We start from the raw sequence: 21,148 nt of genomic DNA on the forward strand, positions 1-21,148 counted from the left end.
ATTTCACTACCCCACCACAAGCATTTACCCCACCACAAGCATTTCACTACACCACCACAAGCATTTCACTACACCACCACAAGCATTTCACTACACCACCACAAGCATTTCACTACACCACCACAAGCATTTCACTACACCACCACAAGCATTTCACTACACCACCACAAGCATTTCACTACACCACCACAAGCATTTCACTACACCACCACAAGCATTTCACTACACCACCACAAGCATTTCACTACACCACCACAAGCATTTCACTACACCACAAGCATTTCACCACCACAAGCATTTCACTACACCACCACCACAAGCATTTCACTACACCACCACAAGCATTTCACTACAAGCACCACCACAAGCATTTCACTACACCACCACAAGCATTTCACTACACCACCACAAGCATTTCACTACCCCACCACAAGCATTTCACTACACCACCACAAGCATTTCACTACACCACCACAAGCATTTCACTACACCACCACAAGCACCACCACAAGCATTTCAAGCATTACACCACCACAAGCATTTCACTACACCACCACAAGCATTTCACTACACCACCACAAGCATTTCACTACACCACCACAAGCATTTCACTACACCACCACAAGCATTTCACTACACCACCACAAGCATTTCACTACACCACCACAAGCATTTCACTACACCACCACAAGCATTTTACACCACCACCATTTCACTACACCACCACAAGCATTTCACTACCCACCACAAGCATTTCACTACCCCACCACAAGCATTTCACTACACCACCACAAGCATTTCACCACCACAAGCATTTCACTACACCACCACAAGCATTTCACTACCCCACCACAAGCATTTCACTACACCACCACAAGCATTTCACTACCCCACCACAAGCATTTCACTACCCCACCACAAGCATTTCACTACACCACCACAAGCATTTCACTACACCACCACAAGCATTTCACTACCCCACCACAAGCATTTCACTACACCACCACAAGCATTTCACTACACCACCACAAGCATTTCACTACCCCACCACAAGCATTTCACTACACCACCACAAGCATTTCACTACACCACCACAAGCATTTCACTACACCACCACAAGCATTTTCACTACACCACCATTTCACTACACCACCATTTCAAGCATTTTCACCACAAGCATTTCCCACCACAAGCATTTCACTACCCCACCACAAGCATTTCACTACACCACCACAAGCATTTCACTACACCACCACAAGCATTTCACTACCCCACCACAAGCATTTCACTACCCCACCACAAGCATTTTACCCCACCACAACATTTCACCCCACCACAAGCATTTCACTACACCACCACAAGCATTTCACTACACCACCACAAGCATTTCACTACACCACCACAAGCATTTCACTACACCACCACAAGCATTTCACTACACCACCACAAGCATTTCACTACACCACCACAAGCATTTCACTACACCACCACAAGCATTTCACTACCCCACCACAAGCATTTCACTACACCACCACAAGCATTTCACTACACCACCACAAGCATTTCACTACACCACCACAAGCATTTCACTACACCACCACAAGCATTTCACTACCCCACCACAAGCATTTCACTACACCACCACAAGCATTTCACTACCCCACCACAAGCATTTCACTACCCCACCACAAGCATTTCACTACACCACCACAAGCATTTCACTACACCACCACAAGCATTTCACTACACCACCACAAGCATTTCACTACACCACCACAAGCATTTCACTACACCACCACAAGCATTTCACTACCCCACCACAAGCATTTCACTACACCACCACAAGCATTTCACTACCCCACCACAAGCATTTCACTACACCACCACAAGCATTTCACTACACCACCACAAGCATTTCACTACACCACCACAAGCATTTCACTACACCACCACAAGCATTTCACTACACCACCACAAGCATTTCACTACACCACCACAAGCATTTCACTACTCCCACCACAAGCATTTCACTACACCACCACAAGCATTTCACTACACCACCACAAGCATTTCACTACACCACCACAAGCATTTCACTACACCACCACAAGCATTTCACTACACACCACAAGCATTTCACTACACCACCACAAGCATTTCACTACACCACCACAAGCATTTCACTACCCCACCACAAGCATTTCACTACACCACCACAAGCATTTCACTACACCACCACAAGCATTTCACTACACCACCACAAGCATTTCACTACACCACCACAAGCATTTTCACTACACCACCACAAGCATTTTCACTACACCACCACAAGCATTTCACTACACCACCACAAGCATTTCACTACACCACCACAAGCATTTTCACTACACTACACCACCACAAGCATTTCACTACACCACCACAAGCATTTCACTACACCACCACAAGCATTTCACTACACCACCACAAGCATTTCACTATTTCACCACCACCACAAGCATTTCACTACACCACCACAAGCATTTCACTACACCACCACAAGCATTTCACTACACCACCACAAGCATTTCACTACACCACCACAAGCATTTCACTACACCACCACAAGCATTTCACTACCCCACCACAAGCATTTCACTACACCACCACAAGCATTTCACTACACCACCACAAGCATTTCACTATTTCACCACCACAAGCATTTCACTACACCACCACAAGCATTTCACTACACCACCACAAGCATTTCACTACACCACAAGCATTTCACTACACCACCACAAGCATTTCACTACACCACCACAAGCATTTCACTACCCCACCACAAGCATTTCACTACCCCACCACAAGCATTTCACTACACCACCACAAGCATTTCACTACACCACCACAAGCATTTCACTACACCACCACAAGCATTTCACTACACCACAACAAGCATTTCACTACACCACCACAAGCATTTCACTACACCACCACAAGCATTTCACTACCCCACCACAAGCATTTCACTACACCACCACAAGCATTTCACTACACCACAAGCATTTCACTACACCACCACAAGCATTTCACTACACCACCACAAGCATTTCACTACACCACCACAAGCATTTCACTACCCCACCACAAGCATTTCACTACACCACCACAAGCATTTCACTACACCCACAAGCATTTCACTACACCACCACAAGCATTTCACTACACCACCACAAGCATTTCACTACCCCACCACAAGCATTTCACTACACCACAAGCATTTCACTACACCACCACAAGCATTTCACTACACCACCACAAGCATTTCACTACACCACCACAAGCATTTCACTACACCACCACAAGCATTTCACTACACCCACAAGCATTTCACTACACCACCACAAGCATTTCACTACCACCACCACAAGCATTTCCACCACAAGCATTTCACTACCCCACCACAAGCATTTCACTACACCACCAAGCATTTCACTACACCACCACAAGCATTTCACTACACCACCACAAGCATTTCACTACACCACCACAAGCATTTCACTACACCACAAGCACACCACCACAAGCATTTCACTACACCACCACAAGCATTTCACTACACCACCACAAGCATTTCACTACACCACAAGCATTTCACTACACCACCACAAGCATTTCACTACACCACCACAAGCATTTCACTACACCACCACAAGCATTTCACTACACCACCACAAGCATTTCACTACACCACCACAAGCATTTCACTACACCACCACAAGCATTCACTACACCACCACACTACACCACCACAAGCATTTCACTACACCACCACAAGCATTTCACTACCCCACCACAAGCATTTCACTACCCCACCACAAGCATTTCACTACCCCACCACAAGCATTTCACTACACCCACCACAAGCATTTCACTACACCACCACAAGCATTTCACTACACCACCACAAGCATTTCACTACACCACCACAAGCATTTCACTACACCACCACAAGCATTTCACTACACCACCACAAGCATTTCGCTACCCCACCACAAGCATTTCACTACACCACCACAAGCATTTCAGCTACACCACCACAAGCATTTCAAGCATTTCACTACACCACTACCCCACCACAAGCATTTCACTACACCACCACAAGCATTTCACTACACCACAAGCATTTCACTACACCACAAGCATTTCGCTACACCACCACAAGCATTTCACTACACCACCACAAGCATTTCACTACACCACCACAAGCATTTCACTACACCACCACAAGCATTTCACTACACCACCACAAGCATTTCACTACACCACCACAAGCATTTCACTACACCACAAGCATTTCACTACACCACCACAAGCATTTCCCTACACCACAAGAATTTCACTACACCACCACAAGCATTTCCCTACACCACAAGCTTTCCCCCACCACAAGCATTTCACTACACCACCACAAGAATTTCACTACACCCACAAGCATTTCCCTACACCACAAGCATTTCCCTACACACCACAAGCATTTCGCTACACCACAAGCATTTCACTACACCACAAGCATTTTCACTACCACACCACAAGCATTTCACTACACCACAAGCATTTCACTACACCACAAGCATTTCACTACACCACAAGCATTTCACTACACCACCACAAGCATTTCACTACACCACAACAAGCATTTCACTACACCACCACAAGCATTTCAAGCTACACCACAAGCATTTCACTACACCACCACAAGCATTTCACTACACCACAAGCATTTCACTAGCACACCACAAGCATTTCACTACACCACAACAAGCATTTCACTACACCACAAGCATTTCACTACACCACAAGCATTTCACTACCCCACCACAAGCATTTCACTACACCACAAGCATTTCACTACACCACAAGCATTTCACTACACCACAAGCATTTCACTACACCACAAGCATTTCCCTACACCACAAGCATTTCGCTACACCACCACAAGCATTTCACTACACCACAAGCATTTCACTACCCCACCACAAGCATTTCCCTACACCACAAGCATTTCCCTACACCACAAGCATTTCGCTACACCACCACAAGCATTTCACTACACCACAAGCATTTCACTACACCACAAGCATTTCCTACACCACAAGCATTTCGCTACACCACCACAAGCATTTCACTACACCACAAGCATTTCACTACACACCACAAGCATTTCGCTACACCACAAGCATTTCACTACACCACAAGCATTTCACTACACCACAAGCATTTCGCTACACCACAAGCATTTCACTACACCACAAGCATTTCACTACACCACCACAAGCATTTCACTACACCACAAGCATTTCGCTACACCACAAGCATTTCACTACACCACAAGCATTTCACTACACCACAAGCATTTCACTACACCACAAGCATTTCACTACACCACAAGCATTTCACTACACCACAAGCATTTCGCTACACCACAAGCATTTCACTACACCACAAGCATTTCACTACACCACCACAAGCATTTCACTACACCACAAGCATTTCACTACACCACAAGCATTTCACTACACCACAAGCATTTCACTACACCACCACAAGCATTTCACTACACCACCACAAGCATTTCACTACACCACAAGCATTTCACTACACCACAAGCATTTCACTACACCACAAGCATTTCACTACACCACAAGCATTTCACTACACCACAAGCATTTCACTACACCACAAGCATTTCACTACACCACAAGCATTTCGCTACACCACAAGCATTTTCACTACACCACAAGCATTTCACTACACCACAAGCATTTCACTACACCACAAGCATTTCACTACACCACAAGCATTTCACTACACCACAAGCATTTCACATTTACACCACAAGCATTTCACTACACCACAAGCATTTCACTACACCACAAGCATTTCGCTACACCACCACAAGCATTTCACTACACCACAAGCATTTCACTACACCACCACAAGCATTTCACTACACCACAAGCATTTCACTACACCACAAGCATTTCGCTACACCACCACAAGCATTTCACTACACCACAAGCATTTCACTACACCACCACAAGCATTTCACTACACCACAAGCATTTCACTACACCACCACAAGCATTTCGCTACACCACAAGCATTTCACTACACCACAAGCATTTCACTACACCACAAGCATTTCACTACACCACAAGCATTTCACTACACCACAAGCATTTCACTACACCACAAGCATTTCACTACACCACAAGCATTTCGCTACACCACAAGCATTTCACTACACCACAAGCATTTCGCTACACCACAAGCATTTCACTACACCACAAGCATTTCACTACACCACAAGCATTTCGCTACACCACAAGCATTTCGCTACACCACAAGCATTTCACTACACCACAAGCATTTCACTACACCACAAGCATTTCGCTACACCACAAGCATTTCGCTACACCACAAGCATTTCGCTACACCACAAGCATTTCGCTACACCACAAGCATTTCACTACACCACAAGCATTTCACTACACCACCACAAGCATTTCACTACACCACAAGCATTTCACTACCCCACCACAAGCATTTCGCTACACCACAAGCATTTCGCTACACCACAAGCATTTCCCTACACCACAAGCATTTCACTACACCACAAGCATTTCACTACACCACCACAAGCATTTCACTACACCACCACAAGCATTTCACTACCCCACCACAAGCATTTCACTACACCACAAGCATTTCACTACCCCACCACAAGCATTTCACTACACCACCACAAGCATTTCACTACCCCACCACAAGCATTTCACTACACCACAAGCATTTCACTACCCCACCACAAGCATTTCACTACACCACCACAAGCATTTCACAAGCACCACAAGCATTTCACTACCCCACCACAAGCATTTCACTACACCACCACAAGCATTTCACTACACCACCACCATTTCTCTACCCCACCACAAGCATTTCACTACCCCACCACAAGCATTTCACTACACCACCACAAGCATTTCACTACCCCACCACAAGCATTTCGCTACACCACAAGCATTTCGCTACACCACAAGCATTTCTCTACACCACCACAAGCATTTCACTACACCACAAGCATTTCACTACACCACCACAAGCATTTCGCTACACCACCACAAGCATTTCGCTACACCACCACAAGCATTTCGCTACACCACCACAAGCATTTCGCTACACCACCACAAGCATTTCGCTACACCACAAGCATTTCGCTACACCACAAGCATTTCGCTACACCTAACGCATTTCGCTACACCACAAGCATTTCGCTACACCACAAGCATTTCGCTACACCACAAGCATTTCGCTACACCACCACAAGCATTTCACTACACCACCACAAGCATTTCACTACACCACCACAAGCATTTCGCTACACCACCACAAGCATTTCACTACACCACCACAAGCATTTCACTACACCACCACAAGCATTTCGCTACCCCACCACAAGCATTTCGCTACACCACCACAAGCATTTCACTACACCACCACAAGCATTTCACTACCCCACCACAAGCATTTCACTACACCACAAGCATTTCACTACACCACCACAAGCATTTCACTACACCACCACAAGCATTTCACTACCCCACCACAAGCATTTCACTACACCACCACAAGCATTTCACTACACCACCACAAGCATTTCACTACACCACCACAAGCATTTCACTACACCACCACAAGCATTTCACTACACCACCACAAGCATTTCACTACACCACAAGCATTTCACTACCCCACCACAAGCATTTCACTACACCACCACAAGCATTTCACTACACCACCACAAGCATTTCACTACACCACCACAAGCATTTCACTACACCACCACAAGCATTTCACTACACCACCACAAGCATTTCACTACACCACCACAAGCATTTCACTACACCACAAGCATTTCACTACACCACAAGCATTTCACTACCCCACCACAAGCATTTCACTACCCCACCACAAGCATTTCACTACACCACCACAAGCATTTCACTACACCACCACAAGCATTTCACTACACCACAAGCATTTCACTACACCACCACAAGCATTTCACTACACCACCACAAGCATTTCACTACACCACCACAAGCATTTCACTACACCACCACAAGCATTTCACTACACCACCACAAGCATTTCACTACACCACCACAAGCATTTCACTACACCACAAGCATTTCACTACACCACCACAAGCATTTCACTACACCACCACAAGCATTTCACTACACCACCACAAGCATTTCACTACCCCACCACAAGCATTTCACTACACCACCACAAGCATTTCACTACACCACAAGCATTTCACTACACCACCACAAGCATTTCACTACCCCACCACAAGCATTTCACTACCCCACCACAAGCATTTCACTACACCACCACAAGCATTTCACTACACCACAAGCATTTCACTACACCACCACAAGCATTTCACTACCCCACCACAAGCATTTCACTACACCACCACAAGCATTTCACTACACCACAAGCATTTCACTACACCACCACAAGCATTTCACTACACCACAAGCATTTCACTACACCACCACAAGCATTTCACTACACCACAAGCATTTCACTACCCCACAAGCATTTCACTACACCACCACAAGCATTTCACTACCCCACAAGCATTTCACTACCCCACCACAAGCATTTCACTACACCACCACAAGCATTTCACTACACCACCACAAGCATTTCACTATACATTTTAATGAAATCCAACTTTAAAAAATGACTTTCAGTTGATATACTTGTAAACAACATAAGTGATTGTGTAAACATAAAGACGTATTGAGCGATGACGCTGAAGATGGTAGCATACCTTTAACGTGTTACCACAGTCGCCGGGTTGTTACTTGCACAACATGCTACTACTAGAACATGTCGTTGTTCTGACATATAGGCATTTTACTGATTGCAAATGACAGTGACGAATCTTGCTCCCTGGGATGGTCAGTTCTTTTCAAGTCTAGAAGGAAATCTGAATGCCCCAATGTCTTTCTGCAATGGAGAAGGTGGTTGGCTTAGGTGCAGAAACAAAGGACACTTCAGTTTTAGCCATGTTACGTGGGATAAAATAACCGCCAAGTGGGTTTTGTGTCTAAGGACTGCAGAGGGAAATCACTCTGGTGTGCACTTTAATTTATTGCGGCACTTTGTGTGATGTCTTATGTAGTATCCATCCCTCGTACATGAGATCCATCTAGCTAATTCACAACAACATATTCAAGTACCTTAACAGTATGGGGTAGCAAACCATGTGACATACACTGCACAAAAGGTTACAACCTAACTGTAAGTGTATTCTGATTACAATAGAAATCCTGAATGTCGGCCATTTAAAAACTGAGCTACCTTACAATTGACACACACACACACACAGTCATTGCTATTTTCCTTTATTTTGTGAAAGATAGTGTAAATATTGTCTGTGGTCTTAGTAATTGCAGAGTCAGTTAAAAATACATGTTCAGGACTTTTTAATGCATTTTGGGGGAACATTCAGCCCTTTTCAGTCTCTGCGTGAAACCACTGACTGGATTCAGCAATCGGGTCCTAAAAAACAAGCCAAAAACACAAAGAATAATACTGCCTTATAGCCTCCTTATTAGGTTGCTGAAGGAAATAAAATAGCATATAACTAAAAAGAAACTGCACACACACAAAGTGCAGTTTAAGAAGAAATAAACCAACCTACTTACCATCTAATAAAATAACCCTGATTCAACGTTTTTGTTGTGACTGTCGAAGTTCAGAGTGGTGCAAGACAAAGTTCTCAAACCGATCCCTCACAGTCCTGTTTTCCCTTGGGAGAGTGGGTTCCCAGTATCTAACTAAAGCAGCTATCTGCCCTTCCTGGACTTAAAATAGACCTGATATGCACAGTATGAGTTGACCGGTCAGCATACTGTCTTGCCAGTCATCTCATTGAGCTGTGAGAGGAGGTTCACAGGAGGAAACCGTAGTCACAACCTCCGCCATAGGTCTGTCATGGGGAGGGGAAGGCCTGGGAAGGATTATTGGGTGGGTGGTGGGAACATGACGGAACCTTGCTCTGCTCTAGTCTAGACGCAGTGGGCTGCCTCAATGTGTGCTCTGTCCTCTGAGACCCACAGGCAGCGCTAACAGAGCCTGGTCACAGTGCCAGAGGCAGCTATCAAAAAGCATAGCATGCTATCAACAAAAGCTAGCAATGCTGGAACAGACTACTGAAGTGCTATGGGAGGTTTAGTGATAGCCACTGCCCACCATGCTGGTGTTTGTGTCTCAATGCTAAAGGTGATTTTAGCCAATGCTAATCTCGGTTAACTCAGAACTAAAGTCTTGTGTAATAGGTCAGATGTTCTAATAAGTTCTGGGTCCATACGTTTTAAGAGAACAAGGATCGAAGCTGGAACAAAGAACTCCACCTTTTCTCTTTGCAATTCACGGGCAAGTTTATGGGCCAAATGTTCCTTCCCCTTTCAAGTTTGAAAGATGCTAACACCTGCGAAATCGTGATTGGTCCAAATAACCAGTGACGAAAAACCCAACCACCGGAATTAATTTGGCTGATCTCACGCATCCCCCATTGTGTCATGACAGATCTATGGTACCATTTATGTTTACATAGTCGGTCTACGAAAGATTAGGCAAATGCTAACATAATGAAAGGTAGACTGAGCGATGCGAAGTCAACAGAATTTTGGACCGATTTCAACAACAGCTATGAGCCTAGAAGCCAGAGATGAAATGTTGCTGTTCTGGTCCCGTAGCTACCACGTTGTTGAAGCATGAAGCTCGACCATGTACAGATACTGTGTGAGAGCAAAGTATTGCATCGCACTCATCTCAATATCTGCGGTGCGGCCCGTGGCAACCGTCATAATGCTGAGTCTACAATGACATTATACTGACAGAACCTTGCAATAACTCCACCGGTGGAAACTGTGTGAAAAGAACAAAGACAGCATATTTTTAAAAAAATAGCTATGCTAGAGGTGGCTAAGCAGATTAACACCAAAAAGTAAACAACCAAATAATCAGTGGGCTAGCTTGTAGGCTAAAGAACCTGCCTATGTTTAAGAATGTTGCAAAGATCTACAGGTTCTTTCCAGAATAAAAAAAAATCCTCTCCAGCAGATATATCAAGTACGTCTAAAAGTGGTGCATTACCCAGATAACAGTAGCAGTGGTATTTTAGGTTTGAGTTATCTTATGGCTTGCCAATGCTAACAGAGGAGGGAAATTGCTTCTATTAGGCCCATGGACTGGGTTAACTGCTGTATGAAATCACGTAGCATAAGTATTATGCTATCTGTAACATAACTGTATCTTCAGACTACAGGTAGTGATTTTACGTTTGATAACTCCGAGACATGCACCGAAATTGCTAAGCAGTTTAATTCAAAGCGGTGTGCCGATGCCTGTATCACTTTATCAGAAGCATGTGATCAATGATATCCGAAGCTTTGAGTCATCGAACAACCACCTGATTGGTTTGGTATTGATTTCGGTATAAGACCAAAAAGCTACTCTACGCACACGCTACAGCGTGTAGGACATCATCTATAATAATTTGGCTGCTCTAAATTATTTTGACCACAAGGTGCCACTGCTGTACACTCTGTTGGTCAATGCCTTGTGTAATTAACTTATTTTTGACACAATTGGCTGGAAAGCCTCAGTGCTTCAGGATTCTTAATTTCCCCATCACCAACTACAGGTTTTGGGCACAATTATAGAAATAGTCTGTCACATTTGAATAATCAGACATTGATAATCAAAGTAAACACATACCTTAGTATAATTGACCACATCCCAAACAGTTCTTTAAAACAGCATGGTTTTCAAACACCACACACACACACACACACACACACACACACACACACACACACACACACACACACACACACACACACACACACACACACACACACACACACACACACACACACACACACATCAGGTATAAGAGTTCTCCTCTACACAGGTTTAAGGGGGGATTTGATCGTTTTTGAATATCCGCCTTAACTTCTTCGAGATAGGGGGCGCTCTTTTAATTTTTGGATAAAAAACGTTCCCGTTTTAAACAAGATATTTTGTCACGAAAAGATGCTTGACTATGCATGTAATTGACAGCTTTGGAAAGAAACAACTCTGACGTTTCCAAAACTGCAAAGATATTATCTGTGAGTGCCCCAGAACTAATGCTACAGGCGAAACCAAGATGAAATTTCATACAGGAAATGCCCCAGATTCTGAAGGCGCTGTGTTCCAATGTCTCCTTATATGGCTGTGAATGCGCCAGGAATGAGCCTGCACTTTCTGTCGTTTCCCCAAGGTGTCTGCAGCATTGTGACGTATTTGTAGGCATATCATTGGAAGATTGACCATAAGAGGCTACATTTACCAGGTGTCTGCCCAGTGTCCTGCGTCGAAATTATTGCGTAATCTCCAGGTCCATGCGCGTTCCATTTCTTCAGAGGAGAAACCAAACTGCCACAAATGATTTATCATCGATAGATATGTGAAAAACACCTTGAGGATTGATTCTAAACAACGTTTGCCATGTTTCTGTCGATATTATGCCGTTAATTTGGAAAAAAAGTTTGCATTGTAATGACTTCATTTTCTGTTTTTTTCTTACCCAAATGTGATGAAGAAAACGGAGCGATTTGTCTACAGAAATAATATTTTTGGAAAAACTGAACATTTGCTATTTAACTGAGAGTCTCCTCATTGAAAACATCTGAAGTTCTTCAAAGGAAAATGATTTTATTTGAATGCTTTTCTTGTTTTTGTGAAAATGTTGCATGCTGAATGCCAGGCTTAATGCTATGCTAGGCTATCAATACTCTTACACAAATGCTTGTTTAGCTATGGTTCAAAAGCATATTTTGAAAATCTGAGATGACAGTGTTGTTAACAAAAGGCTAAGCTTGAGAGCAAATATATTTATTTCATTTCATTTGCGATTTTAACGTTGCGTTATGGTAATGAGCTTGAGGCTATAAATAAGATCCCGGATACGGGATTGCTCGTCGCAACAGGTTAATAAGGTTCATAGGGGAAACACTGACCAAAACTATGATTCCTACCATGTCACATGATGATATTACATATATTACATAGCAGTCGAACATTCCACAGCTTTTATGTCCAGGAGGAGCCATAGGGATAACTAGCATAGCTAGCTAGTTTACACATCACCATAGGAGTAAGCGAGTGAGAACAAGTATGTGAATGAGACGTTAAAGAGAAAGTACCACAATATTTCAGCTAAGGACAATCTCTATAGTCTGTTTGTGCTTAAACTGTGTTTTCGTAAGAAAAGGACACATGGGAATGGAGCTAGCCTGTCCACTTAAGCTTCACTTGTTTAGTTGAAATACCTCCCGATTCATCATGCAAGAGTGAACTGCGGCAGGCTACCCTGCTGCTGCCCTGGGGCGGCAGGGTAGCCTAGTGGTTAGAGCGTTGGACTAGTAAGGTTACAAGTTCGAATCCCTGAGCTGTCGTTCTGCCCCTGAACAGACAGTTAACCCACTGTTCCTAGGCTGTCATTGAAAATAAGAATTTGTTCTTAACTGACTTGCCTAGTAAAATAAAGGTAAAATAAATAAAAATGTAGAAGTGGAAAGCTATGATGTTGTTGGAGCTCAACTCTAGTAGTTGGGACTACTGTCAGAGCCGTCAGTCAGCCAGGAGCCATTACACCAGCCCTGGGACTACTGTCAGAGCCGTCAGTCAGCCAGGAGCCATTACAACAGCCCTGGGACTACTGTCAGAGCCGTCAGTCAGCCAGAAGCCGTTACACCAGCCCTGGGACTACTGTCAGAGCCGTCAGTCAGCCAGAAGCCGTTACACCAGCCCTGGGACTACTGTCAGAGCCGTCAGTCAGCCAGGAGCTGTTACACCAGCCCTGGGACTACTGTCAGAGCCGTCAGTCAGCCAGAAGCCGTTACACCAGCCCTGGGACTACTGTCAGAGCCGTCAGTCAGCCAGGAGCCATTACACCAGCCCTGGGACTACTGTCAGAGCCGTCAGTCAGCCAGGAGCCGTTACATCAGCCCTGGGACTACTGTCAGAGCCGTCAGTCAGCCAGGAGCCATTACACCAGCCCTGGGACTACTGTCAGAGCCGTCAGTCAGCCAGGAGCCGTTACACCAGCCCTGGGACTACTGTCAGAGCCGTCAGTCAGCCAGAAGCCGTTACACCAGCCCTGGGACTACTGTCAGAGCCGTCAGTCAGCCAGAAGCCGTTACACCAGCCCTGGGACTACTGTTGAAAATGAGACGGCTGAGTAACTCTGGCACATTTATGTAAATGTGCATTGTCCCTGTCAATTAAACCTAATAAAGTACAGTAAAGTAAATCAAGTTGAACTTCGAGAAAAGTTCTCCAACACTTGTCATTAAAAAGTTGTGCAATGAGAATCAGTTGTGTACATTCAACGTGTCTCCCTATTTTGTATTAGGGTGTCTAAATCTGGCTTTGTGTTTAAATAGCAACACTGCCATGTTTGATTAATTCTCACACCTCCCACACGAGGCCTTTAAATTGGTCCGTCAAAACAATATAGCCTTCAAAATTCAGCTCAATCATTTTAGACAGAGCAGTCAAACAGAGTAACCACGGGAAGCAGTGACAGCTTCCAGTCAGCCTAGCTTCACGTAGTCAGCTTTTCAGGTGAAAAGCTACTTTTTTACTGTTATGCCAGTGTTACACTTGAGAAATCGTGTTTCCATAGCTATAGTGATGACAGTGAGGACTTGTGAAGAGCAGAATCAACAACCTCAACATTTTCTTTGTGAGAAGGTGTGAAATTACCAGGGGCCTGGCTTTGGCCCCAGGTGTGAGAAGGTGTTAAAGTACCAGGGGCCTGGATTTGGCCCCAGGTGTGAGAAGGTTTTAAAGTACCAGGGGCCTGGCTTTGGCCCCAGGTGAGAGCAGGTCTGCCGGAGCTAATGACACAAAAAGGTGTCAAACGAGATGCTGATGTGAGAGGCAGAGACACTTGCGGAGCAATGCTGGGAATGAGTGGGTGGGAGAATGCACTGGAGGGGAGGGGTGGCCTGTTTTTGGGGGGTGAAGTTCCTGTTATCGAAAGTCGCTGATTCCTGTGGAGCTAAGGGGACAGGCGAGGGCGGAGGGGAGGGAAGTGAGTCACTGTATACAGTGTCAGGGCTAATTAGGGCCCCCTACTATGAGAGTTCCATCTCCACAGCACGGAGGGGAGGGGGTCACCCAGAGCCAGGTAGAGGCCAACTCTTAGTGCGCTCTCTCTCTGAGGGAGACTTACGGATATAGGGATGAGGGAAAAAGAGAGAGAGGGGAGAAGAGATGGTGAAAGGATGGAAATACACCGAGCAGAAGAGAAAGGGAGGACACAGCAGAGGGAAAATCAGGAGGGGTACTAAGAAAGAAAGACAGAGAGGGAGAGTGTATAAAAGGAAGAGAGTGAATGTCAGGACGACACAGAATGGAAAGGTTTAGGTAGTATATAGTGAACCAAGTTTCATTGGTGACATCATAAGAAAACTAGAGCTTATAGGGGGAGCGTATTGGGACATCGATGAGGTAAGGTATATGAGCCCCTCTCTGCCTCACTTAAGTGGTTCATTGTGGAATGAAACAGAGGAAGAGTCTGAGCCTGCCATCAGACAAAGAAAAAGATGGATGTCTGACACGTTAAGTGTGCCTCTCTATCTGTAGCTGACAGTATGAACTTTCCTCCTGTCGCTACTTTCATTTCCCTCTTTCCTCATCTCATCATATTGTGTGAAATTCCATTGTCTCATCAACTTGGTCTCATGACCTTGCATGGCTGCATCTGATATCTCATATTCGTCTCACTCTGAAGCAGTCTCTCTTTACCTGCATAATCCTGTTTCTCCATTTCATTTGTTTAAAGGCCCAGTCTCAGCCTGTTTTGGTGGGATGGAGTTTTGGCCTGCCTGGTGACATCACCAAGCAGTAAATGAGTTCATTGACCAATAAGAAAGCAATCCAAATCTCTCTGCCAATAACAGCTCGTTTTCAGTTTTCCCCACCCACTCAGATGACTCACACAGTCCTCACAAAAGTATTGCTTGGGAAAAAGCTACTATTTTTGTTTATTTTTGACCATTTTAATTGAAAACAATTACAGGTACATAATTGTTAGCCAGAAATTATTTGAAATTGAGATTTAAAAAAAAGGCTGCATTTGCAAATTGTAAATATACAGTGCCTTTGGAAAGTATTCAACCCCTTTGACTTTTTCCAAGTTTTGTTGCGTTACAAAGTGTGATTAAAATGGACTGATTTGTCATTTTTTTGGTCAATGATCTACACAAAATACTCCAATGTCAAAGGGGAATAAACTTTTTTTCGTTTTGTAAATGTATGAAAAATAAAACACTAATATATATTGATTAGGTATGTATTCAGTCAATACATGTTAGAAACACCTTTGACAGCAATGACAGCTGAGTCTTTTTGGGTAAGTCTTTAAGTCTTTGCACACCTGGGGCCTCATTTATCAATCATGAATCAAATCTGTGCGTAAACCATTTATTGCAATCATTTCCATGCAAACGGGAGATTTGTGAACGTATGATGCGTTTGAGACAGTCAGTTGTATTCTGACAAGGTAGGGGTGGTATACAGAAGATAGCCCTAAAACCAAGTCCATATTATGGCAAGAACAGCTCAAATAAGCAAAGGAAAACGACAGTCCATCATTACTTTAAGACAGTGGTCACCAACCGGTCGATCGCGATCTCCAAGGCATTTCTAGTCGATCGCCAAACATTTCTGTGAAAAACCCAACGATAAAGCCTTGTTTCCCCCAAAAAAATATCAGCTGCCCTGCGCGCCGGGAAGGAAAACTGTTGCCATTTCATGTGGCTGAAGGTACAAACTCTGCCTTCCCGGTGGGCCTGGAGAGGAAATCAAGTGCACTATGCTTCAACTGGCCAATCTGGTTCCTCAGATGACCGAGTCTGCAGTAACGTAGCAGGCATACAAGAAAGCTACGGCAAGATGAATACTGTGAGATTTCAAAACCATGACTAGAGAGAGACTATCAACTAATACAGCAAAGAGCTGCTGTTTTTATGAGTTCATGTTTAAGTTCTTACTCAGCACTGTCAACACTTTGTATTCAACACTTTTATAAGACATAAAATGCGCGTTGTTCCTATTTCCAGTCAGCGTTACAACAAGCAGTGCAGCAGTAATGAATGAGGAGGGACGTGTTTATATAGGCCTGCGTTGTTACTATTATTAGCGGCTTGGGTCTTTTTTAATATAGAGGAATATTTCACTTTCTCTGTTCATAGGAGTAACAGCATACATTTGTTCATGAGGCAGAAATAATGCGGTGCCATCAGCTGGAAGACGGTGTCCCTTTGTGGTAAGTGTCAGTGGAGGAAAGAGAGAGTGGAGGCATGTAGAGAGATGGACCCTCAGTCTGCTGCTCTCTCCCTCCCCCGGAACTGACCATCAGATGCAGGCACCATCAGCCCAGTAAAGCAAATCATTTAAATATATTCTCACTCAGCTGTGACTCAAGTAATACAACAATGGATCTATTACCGGTGTGATAAGATAATATAGCCTACCTCAAATGTTTAAATATATATATATTTTTTAAATTCCCGAACAACAATGCATTGGCAGGTAAATTCAAGCAAAGCCAATATGCGGTGAAAATGTATTGGGCCTATAGTTTACTGTACATACCTCATTGCTACAGTACTGTTTTTAACTGGTTAATGTTACATAGGCTTACGTTTCTTAAGTCATGTTAATAAAGAATCAGAGCGGTAGATCTCTGCATTTTGACTCAGAAAGTGATCTTGACTCAGAAAGTGATCTTGACTCAGAAAGTGATCTTGACTCAGAAAAGGTTGGTGACCACTGCTTTAAGACATGAAGGTCAGTCAATCTGGAAAATGTCAAAAACGTTAAAAGTTTCTTCAAGTGCCGTCGCAAAAACATCAAGCTCTATGATGAAACTGGCTCTCATGAGGACCGCCACAGGAAAGAGTGATCTCTGCTGCAGAGGATACATTCATTAGAGTTAACTGCACCTCAGATTGCAGGCCAAATGAAAGTAACAGACACATCTGAACATCAACTGTTCAAAGGAGACTGCGTGAATCAGGCCTTCGTGGGATCGAATTGCTGCAAAGAAACACTACTGGGACATCAATAAGAAGAAGATACTTGCTAGGACCAAGAAACACAAGCTTTGGACATTAGACCGGTGAAAATCTGTCCTTTAGTCTGTGTCCAAATTTCAGATTTTTGGTTCCAACCGCCATGTCTTTGTGAGACGCAGAGTAGGTGAAAGGATGATCTCCGCATGTGTGGTTCCCACCGTGAAGCATGAAGGAGGAGATGTGATGGTGTGGGGGTGCTTTGCTGGTGACACTGTCTGTGATTTATTTAGAATTCAAGGCATGCTTAACCAGCATTCTGCAACAAAACACCATCCCATCTGGTTTGCGCTTCAAATCAAATTCTATTAGTCACATGCACCGAATACAACAGGTGTAGACCTTACAGTGAAATGCTTACTGACGAGCCCCTAACCGACAGTGCAGTTTCAAAAAATACGGATAAGAATGAGATAAAAGTAACAAATAATTGAAGAGGAGCAGTAAAAAATAACAATATATACAGGGGGGTGCTGGTACAGAGTCAATGTGTGGGGGCACGGGTTAGTTGAGGTAGTATGTACATGTAGGTAGAGTTCATTAAAGTGACTATGCATAAATGACAACAGAGAGTGGCAGTGGTGTGGGGAGGGGCACAATGTGAATAGTCTGGGCAGCCATTTGACTAGATGTTCAGTAGTCTTATGGCTTGGGGGTAGAAGCTGTTTAGAAGCCTCTTGGACCTAGACTTGGCGCTCTGGGTACCGCTTGCCATGTGGTAGCAGAGAGAACAGTCTATGACTTGGGTGGCTGGAGTCTTTGACAATTTTCAGGGCCTTCCTCTGACACCGCCTGGTAAAGAGATCCTGAATGGCAAGAAGCTTGGCCCTATTGATGTACTGGGCCGTTCGCACTACCCTCTGTAGTGCCTTGCGGTCGGAGGCCGAGCAGTTGCCATTCCAGGCAGTGATGCAACCAGTCAGCATGCTCTCGATGGTGCAGCTGTAGAACCTTTTGAGGATCTGAGGACCCATGCCAAATCTTTTCAGTCTCCTGAGGGGGAATAGGTTTGTTGTGCCCTCTTCACGACTGTCTTGGTGTGCTTGGACCATGATAGTTTGTTAGTGATGTGGACACCAAGGACCTTGAAGCTCTCCACCTGCTCCACTGCAGCCCCGTCGATGAGAATGGGGGCGTGCTCAGTACTCTTTTTCCTGTAGTCCACAATCATCTCCTTTGTCTTGATCACAATGAGGGAGAGGTTATTTTCCTGGCACCACATGGCCAGGTCTCTGACCTCCTCCCTATAGACTGTCTCGTTGTTGTCCGTGATCAGGCCTACAACTGTTGAGCAAATGTATTGATGGTGTTGGGGTCGTGCCTGGCCGTGCAGTCATGAGTGAACAGGGAGTACAGGAGGGGGCTGAGCACGCACCCCTCAATGGGTTCGCAAATACTAAATATGAACTATGTGAACAGAAAAGGCTTTATGTGCCAGTGATAGGTTATGTGATATGCAAAATACGTTGCTAAATGTGGTTGAAAGGTAGCCAGGTGGAACTCACGACTCGTTTATTCTGCAGAACAGCAATGTTGACCTATATGCCTCCAGGAGGGAGCTGTTGAGGATGGAGGGCTTTTTGCTGAAGCAACTTCAATTGTCCCAACGGTCCTCTCTTTGTAGCTATTTCACTGGTCAAGCCACAACAGAGTGAGCCACATAAAAACCTTTTGGTTGTTCTCAATCTCTGACACTAGCACCTCTAGCACTGTTGTAAATTCCCCACAGGCTTTAAAGGGATGATTTTGACCATATATAGTTAATTAGGGGCGTTTCGAAATGCGAACAGCCAAGGTCGGCACAAGCACTCTGAGAACAATTGGTATTTATCAATGGTTATCTTCTACCGGTGTGTGTATGGCGCTAGTAGGATTGTTTGATAAATCACACTTTTTTTATCCGTACAACCATTCTAAATTCTGTTCGTAAGTAGTATTTTAGAATAGTTTATACATATTGATATATGAGGCCCTTGGATTATACAATATTTGCCAATTATAATTTTTTTAATTCTTCAAGTTAGTTGTTGCTGATTGCTAGACGGCCATTTTCAAGTATTGCCATATATTTTCATGACAAAGTAAAAAACTGTAACTAAACCACTCAGGAACATTCAATGTCATCTTGGTTAGCAACTCCAGTGTAGATTTGACCTAGTGTTTTAGGTCATTGTCCTGCAGAAACATGAATTAGTCTTCCAGTGCCTGTTGGAAAGCAGACTGAGCCAGGTTTTCCTCTGGGATTTTACCTCTGCTTATCTCTATTCCATTTATTTTAATCCTAAAACACGCATACACAAACACACAGGCTGCACAAGGGCACAATAATGTTGTGTACACCGATGCTACTAATAATACTGCTGCTGCTAAGAAATAACCTCAGCCTTTCATCTGCAAATGGGTCTAAAAACACATGGCCCGTGTACCAAATGGCACCCTCTTCCCTAGGGGCCCTGGTAAAAAGTAGTACACTATAGTGCCCATCAGAAAGTATTCACACCCCTTGACATATTACACATTTTGTTGTGTTACAGCCTGAATTCAAAATTGAATTAAATCCATAATTTCCCATCACCCATCTACACACAATACCCCATAGTGAAGGTTAACCAAGTTTGTGAAACCTTGTTTTAGGTAATTGTCCTGCTGAAAGCTGAATTCATCTCCCAGTGTCTGGTGTAAAGCAGAATGAACCTCTAAGATTTTTCCTGTTGCTTAACTCCATTCGTTAAAAAAAAAAAAAAAATCCCCAGTCCATGCCGATGACAAGCATATCCATAACACGAGTGGAACTCAGTGATGTGTTGGATTTGGCCCAAAACACAATGTTTTGCCTTCAGGACAAAAAGTACATTTCTTTGCCACATTCTTTGCCATATTAC

At 44.1% G+C, this 21,148-nt stretch overlaps 1 protein-coding gene across 3 annotated transcripts in view; it reads right to left on the reverse strand.

Moving 5' to 3' along the window:
- The window catches only part of LOC118377672 (protein inscuteable homolog), a 107,881-nt gene that overhangs the window by 59,914 nt on the left and 26,819 nt on the right, over positions 1-21,148 (reverse strand). Inside the window, exon 1 of one of the 3 annotated variants that reach the window (XM_052480708.1) lies at positions 9,777-9,919. The exons of the other annotated variants lie outside the window; for them this stretch is intronic. The gene's annotated coding sequence lies outside the window, so the exon portion shown is untranslated. Of the gene's footprint in view, positions 1-9,776; positions 9,920-21,148 lie in introns of those variants that run through there. 3 annotated transcript variants of the gene reach the window in all.

This window comes from Oncorhynchus keta, chromosome 26 (genome assembly GCF_023373465.1).
Source record: "Oncorhynchus keta strain PuntledgeMale-10-30-2019 chromosome 26, Oket_V2, whole genome shotgun sequence".
NCBI classification, from domain to species: Eukaryota; Metazoa; Chordata; class Actinopteri; order Salmoniformes; family Salmonidae; genus Oncorhynchus; species Oncorhynchus keta.